The sequence below is a fragment of the Scyliorhinus torazame genome, chromosome 18, assembly GCF_047496885.1.
Source record: "Scyliorhinus torazame isolate Kashiwa2021f chromosome 18, sScyTor2.1, whole genome shotgun sequence".
In the NCBI taxonomy this organism is placed as follows: domain Eukaryota; kingdom Metazoa; phylum Chordata; class Chondrichthyes; order Carcharhiniformes; family Scyliorhinidae; genus Scyliorhinus; species Scyliorhinus torazame.
In genome coordinates, this window is record NC_092724.1 from 10,331,182 (window position 1) to 10,345,278 (window position 14,097).

The 14,097-nt window shown below is 44.5% G+C and overlaps 1 protein-coding gene and 1 long non-coding RNA gene across 2 annotated transcripts in view; both read left to right on the forward strand.

The window, feature by feature from the left end:
- LOC140395762 (receptor expression-enhancing protein 6-like) overlaps positions 1–14,097 on the forward strand; it is a 39,289-nt gene that overhangs the window by 9,459 nt on the left and 15,733 nt on the right. The gene's annotated exons all lie outside the window — the stretch shown is intronic.
- Positions 4,224–13,644, forward strand: LOC140394934 (uncharacterized). The gene is made up of 3 exons (XR_011936076.1): positions 4,224–4,728; positions 9,297–9,354; positions 11,054–13,644. It is a non-coding gene; the product is annotated as an uncharacterized lncRNA (long non-coding RNA).

Below are 14,097 nucleotides of genomic sequence, written 5' to 3' on the forward strand. Positions count from 1 at the left end.
GAAAATTGCCAAGGTTCATTGGAGATATTCTCCATGTTTCAATCTACATGTTGAACCTGTCACAAAAAACACTTGTGTTGCCAAAATAACATTGATAACTCCTGCCCCACGACTGTACAAGTGTTACTTTTTCTAATGTTGAATGGGTGTGAATGCACGGCATTTTGCTCTGGATTTGTGTATTGCACAAATTGATACTCTTAAAAACAATAAGTATTTTAAATCTCTCCAATCTCAGTTTCCAAGGTACTCGAAAGTAATATGCTCCAGGGAGAGTTATTTAGTGCTACTATTGATCCTTTCCCCTTACTCCCGATCTACCAAACCTGTAAAACATTCTCATCTCAGCACTCGCTCATCTGGGTACAGCTGCATGTGGGCCAGTAGCTTCTGGATTTGCATCGAGATGAATCCCTAATTCTTGTGGAAACACCATGTCAGCAGACTGTTCAACTATCTGCAGTATTATAGTTGAGCCAAATCCTGATTCTATTTTGCCCCAAAGCATCGAGAAAGAAAGACAATGATGCCAAATGGAATCATAGATCATAGAATTTACAGTGCAGAAGGAGGCCATTCGGTCTATCGATGGTCTCTAACATTGTCTAGGCCAAGTTCAGATCATTTAATGCAAACCAACAATGGAACATCTGGGGCGAGATTTTCCGACCCCCCCCCGCCGGGTCGGAGAATCTCTGGGGGCTGGCGTGAATCCCGCTCCCGCCGGTTGCCGAAATCTCCGGCACCGGATATCGCCGGGGGCGGGAATCGCGCCGCGCCGGTTGGCGCCCGCCCCCCCCCCCCCCCCCCCCCCCCCGCGATTCTCCGGCCCGGATGGGCCGAAGTCCCGCTGCTAAAATGCCTGTCCCGCCGGCGTAGATTAAACCACCTACCTTACCAGCGGGACAAGGCGGCGCGGGCGGGCTCCGGGGTCCTGGGGGGGGCGCGGGGCAATCTGGCCCCGGGGGGTGCCCCCACGGTGACCTGGCCCGCGATCAGGGCCCACCGATCCGCGGGCGGGCCTGTGCTGTGGGGGCACTCTTTTCCTTCCGCCTTCGCCACGGTCTCCACCATGGCGGAGGCGGAAGAGACTCCCTCCACTGCGCATGCGCGAGAATGCCGTCAGCGGCCGCTAACGCTCCCGCGCATGCGCCGCCCGGAGATGTCATTTCCGTGCCAGCTGGTGGGGCACCAAAGGCCTTTTCTGCCAGCTGGCGGGGTGGAAATTCCTCCGGCGCCGGCCTAGCCCCTTAAGGTTGGGGCTTGGCCCTCCAAGATGCGGAGCATTCCGCACCTTTGGGGCGTCGCGATGCCCGACTGATTTGCGCAGTTTTGGGCGCCGGCCATCGCGCCGATACCGGAGAATTTCGCCCAAATCTGCAAGAAGCCATGTCGCACTTGGCAAAAGCATTTCTCCATTGAGTCATGAGGAATGATGGTAGTTTTTGTGTGGTTCTTTAAGATATTCCGTTAAATCAGTTTGTTTCAGCATCAAGCCTCACACAGGTAGTTCAGGTCTGGTAATGCAATGTTAGTTTTAGTTTTCATAGAACCTGTGCCTTTCATGAATTGCACAAAATGTTATGTTTTATAGTTTTTCTTATTTTTCGGGTGTGAAGGATGAATGATTTTTGTTTTTTGTCAAAGCTTGAATAAAATCAGTGATGTGATTCTACATCAATCTTGCATGCTTGCACAAGATCCTGTTTATGGTACAGACCACATCCTTTTAAATCCGGCTGTCATTCATAATTGGGTTCCCCCAACATTTGTGTGTTAACATAGCTGGAAGATTGTTGGAAGAAGGCACCAAATATTTTCCCCCTTATCCAAAAAATATATTGGGCTGAATTCTCCGCCGTTGGGATTCTCCTGTTTGCCGGCAGCCGAGGGGTTTCCCAACGGCGTGGGGCTGACCCACCGACCAGCCGGCGAAACAGAGAATTCTGACAGCGTACCGCACCACAGACCGGGAAACCCACCCAAAGTCAATCAAAATGCTAATAGCTCATTCTAACTTGTAGCCGATTTTGGCTGGGTACCCTATGAGATTTAGGACTCTACACGGCATAATAATTGTACAGCTGCTGACTAGAATAAACAGATGAAAGAGCAAATTGGGTAAACAACAGTTAGTTTATTAAAGTAAACCAATCTATTCTTGGGTTTTAAATTGATACTGTAACATTGAGATTCTCTGCCTGTTGAACCGCCCACCCAGTTGGAATTGTGTTTCCACGTTTGTCTTTTAAAAAGCATTTTGACTGTTTTGTATGGGAAAGCTGGGTGTAGAGGGTTCTGGGCCAAATGGGGGAAATTCGTACCAGCTTAGTGGTTAAAAACTGGTGGCATGGACAAGTTGGACCGAAAGGCCTGTTTTCATGCTGTAAACCTCTATAACTCTTTAAGTCGATGCTAAAGCTACTCTGAAGCAGGCTCCAAAGGTCCCTGAGGATTGCTGTCAGTTTGCTATTTTTCCTGGTATGGGTGTACTTTAATTTCAGTGGCACAACTGATTGAGGCTGGACCACATGCAGAGTTGTGGGCGCGATTCTCCGCTCCCGCGCCGGTTGGGAGAATCGCCTGGCGCGCCATTTTCCCCGCGATTCGCCCAAGCGGCGAGAACGGCCCCGCCGAGTTCTGCGCGGTGCAGGCCGGAGAATCGCCCGGGACACCCAAAATGGCGATTCTCCGCTATTCTCTGGCCCGGACGGGCCGAGCGGCCTGCCCAAAACGACGGCTTCCCGCCGGCGCCATCCACACCTGATGGCTGCCGGCGTGAACAGCGCGGGAACGCCGGGGGGGGGGGGGGCGGCCTGTGGGGGGGCGAGGTGGGGTTGTTTCACCGGGGTAGGACTCAAAAGGGGTCTGACCCGCGATCAGTGCCCACCGATCGGCAGGCCGGCCTTTCTGAAGGAGGACCTCCTTTCCTCCGCCGCCCCGCAAGATCCATCCGACATCTTCTTGCAGGGCGGCTTCGGGGAGGACGGCAACCACGCATGCGCGGGTGACGCCAGTTACTCGGTGCCGGCCTTGTCATTTATGCGGCGCCAGTGCCCAGCGCACGCTGACCACACTGCTTTCGCGACCCCCCCCCCCCAAGTTTCTCGCAGCCCCGATCCTAGCCCATTTTTGGGCCCTGAATCGGTCGCGATCGGGGCCATTTCGCGCTGTCGTGAACCGCGACGGCGTTCACGACGGCATGGGCACTTAGTCGCGGGAGCGGAGAATCGCGCCCATGGGTCTTGTGTGCGGTGCCATCCCACAATGCATTGCATTTTCATACAGAACCTTATTTGATGAAGAAAATAATCTCGAGGCACTTTATAAAAGCCTAACCAGACAAAATGGAAACCAAGTCAGTGACGGAGATCTTGAGGATGATCAAAATATTGGTGAAAGAGCAGATTCTTAATGGAGAAGAGGGATATAGAGAGGTTTAGTGCAGGAATTTCAGAGCATAGAGTCCAGATTAGATGGCTTAAGATGTAGTTGCATTGTTACAGTTTGTGCTGATTATTTACGATGTGCCAACTGTTTTTAACAATAATAAACGTGGCACTGATTTAAGCTTCAATACATGTTGCAACCTATTGAAACAATGTAAAATTATTTCAGGGGGACACGGTAGCACAGTGGTTAGCACAGTTGCTTCACAGCTCCAGGGTCCCAGGTTCGATTCCCGGCTCGGGTCACTGCCTTTGCGGAGTTTGCACTTCCTCCCCGTGTGTGTGTGTGTGTGTGGATTTCTTCCGGGTGCTCCGGTTTCCTCCCACAATCAAAGGTGTTCAGGTTAGGCGGATTGGCCTTGCTAAATTGCCCTTGGTGTCCAAAAGAAAGTTTAGGTGGGGTTACTGGGTTACAGGGATAGGGTGCAGGTGTGGGTTAAGGTAGGGTGCTCTTTCCAAGGGCTGGTGCAGAGTCGATTGGCCGAATGGCCTCCTTCTGCACTGTAGGTTGTCTGAATATAAATGTTAATATTTAGAAACACAGGAAGCCTCTTGGATAGCTGAATGATCTGATCATTAGAATTATTCTTGAGCCTAAGCGGGTAACTAACGCCAGCAGTGTTCTGACACTCGAGTTGAGATAGGGTGCATGAGATAGGGTTACCATAAACAACCATGTGACACTACAACACCATGAGGAACCGGTTTACCCATGCTACTTGGTCAGATTCATTTTGCAACTGGAGAACGTTTTTTTTTTGTCAAGTCTGAACCACACAGCTGCTTCAGTTTTGAACAATAAGATTGAGTGATGCAAGAAGCTCCACAGGACAGAGGGTTTCTGCGTGTTCAATGATGAGAATAGTTACATTGTGGTACTAGCCGTCATGTGGCCCTGCATAGAGGCTGGCTCGCGTTCTCACCACATTTGTAAAAGAACGGCATTTTAGAGTGTACCAGCAACTGTTAAGCTGCAGTTTAAGGAAATACTCATTAAAATGGAGCCATGTTTGGCTACTTCCATTCATCACAATGTACCTATTTCAGAAATCTACTTCGGTTGGAATTAGTAAGCTCGCATGGGCGGTTTAAAATTTTATCTTAAATGAATGTAGGTTTGCTATGCCAAGAATGGTAATCTGAAATCTAATTTAAGTAGCCTTTATAATTTGCATTTTTTTAAAAAATGTTGTTTCTTGCTTTAGTCTTGCAGACACTATGTAGCAGCAAGAAGTTCGTAACGTCAGATGCAGGACCTAAACCGTTACCTAATGTGTCTGTATGTAACTAAACAGACTTAGCTTCTGTTAGATCAGAAAATGATACTTTTGGTTTATCATGGCCTTTTTTTTCCGAATTGGATTGCATGGGTCAAGCTTGAATTCTTTCTGCTTTACTTATGGTATTGGAGAAAAAGCTGGTGCATCTACGCTGGGTTTCCCCACCCAGCACTAGCAGCCATATTTAAGATGGTCAATGTCGATATTGATTTGGTTCCGAGGACTCTTGCATCAAACATAAAAACGAATCATATTGGCTAAATTGATATTACAAAGTATTTACTACAGCAGGAAGAGGGATGCATCGCGATTGGATACCCTAATGTTATTTGCATGATGATCTCTCGTGACCAGCCTTTCGTTCTTCTACTTTGCTGTATCCAATGGTTTTCCAGTGTCATGATAAACCAAGATTCCCTCTAGCTGAGGACATAGTGTCCCATTAGTAATTTTAGTAAAGTTGTCCCCTTCTCTTGTGGCTTACATTTGTGATTGTTACCTGATGGAGGTGCTAATTCCAGGTAGTGTTATAGATCATCTTTTTATTCCAATACATTGACCTTCAGAAAGTAATATATCTTTACCACCTTGTTGGATAGTTGACAAATGTATAGCAAAAAACTTGGGGTTCTTAGAAAGGACCAAATCATTACACTATCTGTCCTCTTGCCATTAACTTTTTCTTGCAAAAAGTATACTATAATCATAACATATCTGAAAGAACATTACAAACATTTCAAAATGGCCATTACACAAAGTGCAATAATATTCAGGTCCCCTACATACATGTTGCACTCTGGGGTGCTTCAATACAGTCAAAGAAACATTACAGACATTTCAAAATGCTCTAAACAAATGGTGCGATGGTATTTAAGTTGGCTACATAGATCAAGTTGCACTCTGCGGTGCTTCCGTACAATATTCACCATATACCTTCGATGTGAGTCGTACAGCTCGTGGGGTGAGCCTCATCCTGTGAGAACCACCTTTATTTTTGCAAAAATATACTTTATTCGTGAAATATCGGAAGGAACATCACAAACCTCTTGCCATTAACTTCGAAGTGCTCCAATCACCTGAATAGTGCAAAATAAAATCCGTGCAGTGGATGAAAATATATAGATTCCCAGCACCACGTTTTCATGATGGGTATTTTTGCTGACTGTAAAATCAATATGGAGGGAGTGATGGAATTTCCCTGTGGAAAGAACAACTCTCCTGTGGAACAATCTCCTCATCTTTCACTTGTTTGCTGATAGAACAGTATTTTATTTTTAATAATGATTTGGTGCTGGGAAATATTTTAGGCTTTCCAGCCACCAGGTCCGATTTGTTGTTTTGTTCCTGTACCTATTTATTTAAGCTTCTCTAAGAAAGGCAGTCGATACAAGCAGACCAAAGTTTCCAGTGAACCCAAGTCAATAACATCATTATGTGCATCACGTTTTCCAGGTTATAGAATCAAACAGAAGAAGCCCTTTGGCCCATCGAGCCTGCACCAACAAACAAACTACCCTAATCACTAATCCCACTTCCCAGCACTTGACTCATGGGGCGTCATTCTCCGCCGGCGAGAGTCTCCGTTTTGCCGGCGCCCGGGAGTTCCCCGACGGCGTGGGGCTGCCCCACAATGGGAAACCCCATTGACCGGCCGGTGTAACGGAGCATCCCGCCAGCGGGTCGGGGCAGAAATGTCGCGCGGCGGGATGGAGAATTTCGCCCATTGTCTTACATGTTATGACATTTCAGGTGCTCATCCAGGTACTTTTTAAAGGTTGTGAGGTTTCCAGCCTCAACTACCATCAGAGGCAATACATTCCAGATTCCCAACACCCTCTTGGTGAAAAAACCTTTTCCTCAAATCCCCTCGAAGCGTCCTGCCTTTCAATTTAAAATTATGCCCCTTTGTTACTCACCCTTCTACTGAGGGGAACAGCTGTGGTGCAAAACAGGACTTTGAGACCACAAGACATAGAATCATAGAATTTACAGTGCAGAAGGAGGCTTCGACCCATCGAGTCTGCACCGACCTTGGAAAGAGCACCCCACTTAAGGCCACTCCATCCCCTTAACCCAGTAACCCCACCTAACCTTTTTGGACACCAAGGGCAATTTATCATGGCCAATCCACTTAGCCTGCACATCTTTGGACTGTGGGAGGAAACCGGAGCACCCGGAGGAAACTCTCGCAAATGCGAGGAGATCGTGCAGACTCCGCACGGACAGTGACCCGAGCCGGGAATCGAACCTGGGACCCCGGGAGCTGTTAAACAACTGTGCTAACCACTGTGCTACCGTGCTGCCCCCATTCTTCAATCATGTGACCAGATGTTCAAATAGGATATTCGTTGATCAAATTATTTCTTAATCAGTTAATTAAGATAATCACTTTTAACATCTCTGTAGCCAAGGTGTCCTGTCCTCATAATGTTATACAGCTTCTGCACTGTAAATCTATGAATCAATCGGGTCCTCTCTTGGCCTTCTCTGACCCAAAGGAAACAACCTGAGCTTATCCAGCCCCTCTTCATAGATAAAATGCTCCAGCCCAGGCAACGTCCTGGTGAACCCTCTCCAGTGCAATCACAACCTTCCTGTAGTGCTATGACCAGAACGGAACACAGTTCTCCAGATGTATCCTAACCAAAGTCCTGTACAGCTCCAACATGACCTCCCTGCCCTTAAGGCAGCAAATGTCATTGTCACCATTACATTCCAGCTAAAACTGATGCAAAATTCATCTTGCTTGTTAGAGAAAACAATTCAAAGAGTTGGTAATGAGAACAGAAAATGCTGGAAATGCTCAGTTGGCAGACTGTTTTATATTCATTCCAATTTCCTCTTTCAGGAAGTCACTGCAAAAGAAAGTTGAGCGAGTGTAAAAAGGGTTACTGATTTATATTGTTGCCTGCTTCACACTGCTGCTCAAGACCAATTTCACCCACGTAGATTTATTTGCAAGTGAAGATGAGGTACAGTGAGATATTAAAAGTAGAGTATTAAACTTGCACAATATGTGAGAAGAGTCATTGTGAAATAGCTGGCATTTTGAGTGGGTTCTGAAACTCTGAACGTGACATGGAAGTTAATGTTGGTGTGTGCATGAGGCCGTGCAAAACAGGACTTTGGGACCACGAGAGGCTTCTTCAATCATGTGACTGGACGTTCAAATAGGACTATTTGTTGATCAAATGATTTCTTAATCAGTTAATTAAGCTTTTGATCACATTTAACATCACAGAAGAGAAGATGTAAACTATTAACCATCGGGTGGCCCACTTATTGTTAATGTAACACTGAATAATGTTATCACTTGATTAGCATTAACTTAAATTAACCCATAAAATGTCCATTGTCCAAAACAATTGAATTATAATTCCGTCCAGACCATTTATTTTGCTACAAATACAATAAGCTTCCTCAAAACCATTTATTTCAAAGGTATGTGTTCCCTTTATAAGTATGATACAAAAATTCTTAATCTTGTGGGTATTTTCGTGTTTCATTGAGACACTCCGAATATTTTTTTTTAATAATCTTCATTGGTGTCACAAGTAGGCTTACATTAACAATGCAATTAAGTCACTGAAAATCTCCTAGTCGCCACACTCGGGCGCCTGTTCGGGTACACTGAGGGAGAATTCAGAATGTTCAATTCACCTAACAAACATCTCTTTCGGGACTTGTGGGAGGAAACCGGAGCACCCGGAGGAAACCCACACAGACACAGAGAGAACGTGCAGACTCCGCACAGACAGTGACCCAAGCAGGGAATTGAACCCGGGTCCCTGGCGCTGTGAAGCAACTGTGCTAACCACTGTGCTGCCGTGCCGCCCATAGAAATGACAGCTCCAACTGCTGCAGAAAACCTTGCAGATAATTGAGACTCCGCTGGGTAGCCTTCTTAAATATAGCAGAGATTTTTGAAGTTAAATTGTCTTCGCCCTCGTTTCCCCAATACTGTGCTAATCACGTTGATCTCCGTTTGAGGAGCAGCTCTTTCAATGATGTTAACAGCCTGTGTTTGCGTAATAGCCTCAACCCTTCTTGCAAAAGCCTTGTTTTCTGTGTACCTTGTGACCAAGAATCCATCCAGCACAATGCATTCCTGATAATCAGCTGGGATGGAACTGGTAATTGATCAGGAGGAGATGATGCTGTACATGGAATAAAAGCAAACTACTGCAGCTGCTGGAAACCTGAAATAAAGCACAGAAAATGCTGGGAAAACTCAGCAAGTCTGACAGCATCTGCGGAGAGACTCTTGCATATATTAGGCTTGAAACATTGGACTGGATTCTCCCGCCCCGCCCACCGCAAGAAAGCCACGGGCGAGCCGCATACAATGGAAAACACCATTGACCTCAGGCAGGGCTCTCCGTTCGCCGGCCGGAGAATCCCGCCCAAAATCTCTGCTTCCCCCCCCAGATGCTGTCAGATGTGTTGAGTTTTACCAGTGTCCTGTTTCCCGTGCTGTAAGTGAGCTTGTCAACGAGGGTGGGATGCACATGAGTTCTGTCCTGTAATTTGCTATTTCTTTCCCCCACTCTGCTGCTCAACACGTTAGAGTGAACTGTCAGTAGATTGATGGCAGAAAAGTACACCAGATGGTTGTTGGTCTGTGGGTAAGTTGGACTTGGTGTGTAGAACAACTCTTTAGTAACCCACTGCCTTTTGAACTTTTTTTTTTAAAAACAAAAGAGGTCACTATTAGCTTTCGGGTTGTCCTTAGCTGCACGTCAGCCCCACGAGGGGCTGACGTGCAGCTAAGGACAACCCGAAAGCTAATAGTGACCTCTTTTGTTGTTCCCCATTACTCCTTCCCAAATATACAGTACTTGAATGGTTTTCTTGTATTCACTTGCCATAATATACAAACTCCTTGGCATCTTTAGTCTAATGTATTCTACTAAACCAGTACAAATTGTACTTCTGAATTAGTATGGCTCTTTGTATGGTAAGTCATTGACCTAACTTTGGATTTAATTTTATAAATACATTAAATATTTAAACATTTTCATGAATTATTACACTTCGCAGCCTGGTGTTTTCCCTGCATTAGCAATCCGTACACTCACAATCTGGGTGCAAGCAAATCAAATGGCCCAAAAGATTAAGTTTTAATGTGTAGCTACAATGCACACAAGTGCTTGATTTTTCTTTTTATATCTGTCCATCAAATCATCTTGTGTCAAGTGAATCTCTACCTCCAAAACTAGCTACACTCGACTCTCCATTGTGAGTATCCCCCAATAGAACTTGATCAGGGAGGTCTCTCCACATTGCAACCACATTATCAGCCACCGTTTTTAAAATTAAAAGTCTAGTCTTTTTAATCTCGGCAGAGACATGCTCAGTAGTTTCTGTTTCTTTTGGTGCTTTTAAAGCAGGTGTATAAATTATTGCATTTAAAAATTGAAAAGCCTTTAAAACCTACTATGGTAAGTGTTCAGGGCTCGAAAGAAATGTTTTTTTTTTTTAATTCACTCATGGGATGTGAGTGCCGTTAGCAGGACCAACATTTATTGCCCGTCTGTGACTGCCCTTGAACTGAGTTGCTTGCTCTGCCATTCTGTGGATCTGGAGTCACATGTAGGCCAGGTCAGGTGACAACAGATTTCCTTCCCTAAAGGGCATTTGTGAAGCAGCTGAGCTTTTACGACAATTGACAATAGTTTTGTGTTCATTGTTAGCTGTTCAATTCCAGATTTGTTTCCATTTCTTTAGTCTTCAATTGTTCATGCTGATTTATGCCCGTTCTTTTTGTAAAAAAGTTTGACCATATTCCATTGCAATAAGGGGATAACGTGTAGGCTGTTACCAAGGAGGACTCTTCAGGTCCTTTTGTCCTTTGGAAGTTCTCCCAATACTATTGCAAAATGTATCCATAGGCCGGGTGTAGCATTTTTGTTCTCTTCATAGCATAGTTCTCTGTCTCATATTGTTCTCCACCGTGTTTGATGGTCAAAACAAAACATAATGTGTCTAAATTTAGCCAAATCTAGTATTTTTAATTACGTCCCGATTGCATGAGTGAGCAAATTACTGCGGATGCTGGAATCTAAAACAACAACAGAAAATGCTGGACCATCTCAGCAGGTCTGACAGCATCTGGGGAGAGAGAAGGGAGCTAACGTTTCGAGTCTGGATGACTCTTTGGCAAAGCTGTTTGTTTTTGTTATGTGAGTGAAGGGCAGGAAAGACCTTTTTTGTCAGAGCACGGAAACATTTCTGTAACCCCCCCCCCCCCTGCCCCCTAAAATATTCTTGCCACCCTATGTTTTCAAAATAGTTCCTCTGCTAATTTCTTTCCTGTATTTTCAGCGATGAAACTGAATTCCGAAAAGGACAAGAGCAACTGAGGATAACCCGAGTCAATAAACCACCGGCGAGATCAAGCTATTCGCACGTTGAAACCCTTGGATTCTGACAGAAAAGCAACAATTCACTATTTTTTTTTTTTTAATCGGGTGCGGGACGAATTAGCATCTGAAAGAGAGAGACTGAAGTTAAATTTCCTGTGTGATATCTTCCATGGGAATTGGAAATGAGGTGTCTGTTTCTTTTTTTCAGGTGTTGATCCTCTGTCCCTGTCATACTTTGCTTCTATTTCCCATCCAGTCAGTCTGAGTTACATAAGTGGTTTGCTGCAAAACCTTATTCTATAGAGCACCTGATCTGTCTGAAAATCTCCTTTTGAAGCAACTTAAATTGGGCCGGTGTTTCCCCTGGAAATTGAGCATCACAATGTATACTGCCATTGCAATCTTTAGTTTTTGGGTGGGGAGAGGGGGAACACTTCATAAAAAAAAAAAAGCACCGGTTCAGTAAATGAGATAGAAAATGGGGATGGTTTATCTTCCGTTCTTTGAAGTCCGGCAGGCAGTAAATTTAATTCTCCCCTGCCACCCCCTACCCCTCCCCAACGCTGCCATCTCTTGAGCTCACCTCACCAGAAATTGGTTAGAAACCGAGAACATTTATTCCAGAATAGCCTTGGTTTAGTGGCGGGGTTCAGATATACGCACCCCTCTGCTGATCGCAACGCTTTATTGATCGCAGAGTTGTACCCTGCACCCTGGCATATGATGGAGATGCAAATCTAGATCTGCCTCTGGTTTTGGAAGGGGTTGTGGGGGGGGGGGGGGGCAGCTGGATGTCGATGTTTTGATATCGACTCATCTCCAGTTAACTTGCTTCATGATTGGATTGACTTCATCAGGGTTGTTTAGCTCTGTTAGCTAGATGGCTAGACTGTGATGCAAAATGACGCCACTGGCGCAGGTTCAATCCTTGTACTGGTAGTTCATGGAGGCCTGCCTCCTTGCCATGCTTGTGGAGTGGTGCCCTCAAGCTATACAACAATTGTCTTTCTCTACTGGACAGAGTTGCCTGTAGTCTGCTTGTGGAGTGTGGCTAATTATCTTGCATCCCATTATGAATCCTCTGACGGTTCAAACCCCTAAGTGAATGCGTTCAACCGGACAACTGAAACCAGTTTTTAAGATCACTTTTTGAATACTTGAAATATATTTGAATTCTATGCTTGGCTAACAGTAGAAGTATTTATGGGGAATGACTTTGTTCATACTGGGAAATTCTTAATGAGGTTTTGCAGCAAATCTATTGTCACTGATTGGCTCGAGTTGATAATTTAAAAGACCCTGTCAGAATCTGTGTTTGACACTGATTCCAATGTGAGCAATTACTCGTTTTAAAATTTGTACTGTTAGACTGGAAAATTCAAGTAATGTTTTTATCGTGGATTTTTCAGCACATTCAGGTCTCCTATCTTGTTTACCAAATTTTATACACTGGGTAGGTATAGTTTTTGTACATTGTGCTGCAGTTGCCTCTCCTGGATAGGTGATTTGATCTTACCTTGCTTCTGCTGGCCTTGGTTTGTGTATGCACCTGTGTATATATGGCCATACTATTTTTTTTTCTGTCTTGTTTCTTTACACCACCCCTCCATTGATGAGAACTGGAATTGGACTGAGCCAGCTTTGGTTATCTTTGGTTTAAGGCTCTCAACAAAAGTTGTGTCTCCACTATTATTAAAACTTGCATCACTCCCCTTTTAGTAGTGAAGGGAGAGAAAGAAAGACCCCTGTTGGGCCCAACGTTTGAGAATTCATTAGTCTTGAACTGCCTTGGCTGAAGGAACTCTTGTATAATAGATATTTACTGGCACCTTGGAAGAGTGGGAATGGCAATTCCATTGTGTGTCTGTCTGATGTCTGGGGTAAAGGTGTGAGGGGGAGTGTTCAGAAATCAAGATTGAGTGAAGTTTCGAGGGTATTTCCTGAAATTACAAACTTATTAATTTGGATATACATTTGATGTCTTTCATTGCCGGATTTGTTCTCCGTAAGTTTAGTATTCCGTTGGTTTAAGAAAATGATCCCAAATGAGCATTCAAAAGTTCAGAGCTGTAGGAGAGAAACTAGCGCCGAACTGTATCCTAATGTTTCAACAAGTGCTACAGTAGTATCGATAAGTTTGGAGAAAGAGCCCTGTATTTATGGAGTTGGCTTTTTTTTTAATGACTATCTGCAGATGAAATGGATCATGGGGAAGGGTGGAATTGTCGCAATTTCATATTTTAGTGAGTATTTCCTTTTGAAAATCAACATTGCATCAATAGAAAAAAAATTCAGTGATAGCACAAAAGTGCAAATATTAAAGTTAAAAGTGCAATTCATTGAGGGGCGCTTTCCACCTCACAGTTATGACCTGTTTCAAGGAGCGAATGCTTAATTCATTTGCTCTCATGGGGACCATCTAAATTGATTGCAGGGTCGGTCGGTTTTAATAACCTTTGTTTCTTGTGACTGCACCGTGTGTTGAGGAAGAGTGACTTTTAGATGCACTACTTGTTACTTAAAATAAGCTCAATAAAAATATTGAACCAACTTCTGTGTGGTGTTTTAGTTTTGAGGGGGCGATTTATCCCAGAGTACATTTTGGTTGAGTGCCACTAATCTATAAAGTATATTCTTTTGTAAATACAGATACAGGCCCATTGAGAAAACACTAATTGAGTGTTTGTGATTATGGAATACAAAGTTTTACGCCGATGGATTGTAGAGGAGTGAAAAATAACAATTTGTTTGCTTCACACTTTAACTCATAACCTTTGTTTTAGCTACGATACCAAGCTCCTGTCTTCTGCTGTCACGATCTTCATACAAACAAGCCCCACATAAAGGCTGCAACAAGATCTCTCCGTTCTGACTACATCAAATCCTTCTGTGATGTCACCAGATTCATGCTGCAGCCTAGTAACACACACCCCACCACTGGTCATGTGGTGGAACCTGGTGGAGTTGGAACAGAAAGGGAACTAAATGAAGAACAATGTCTCT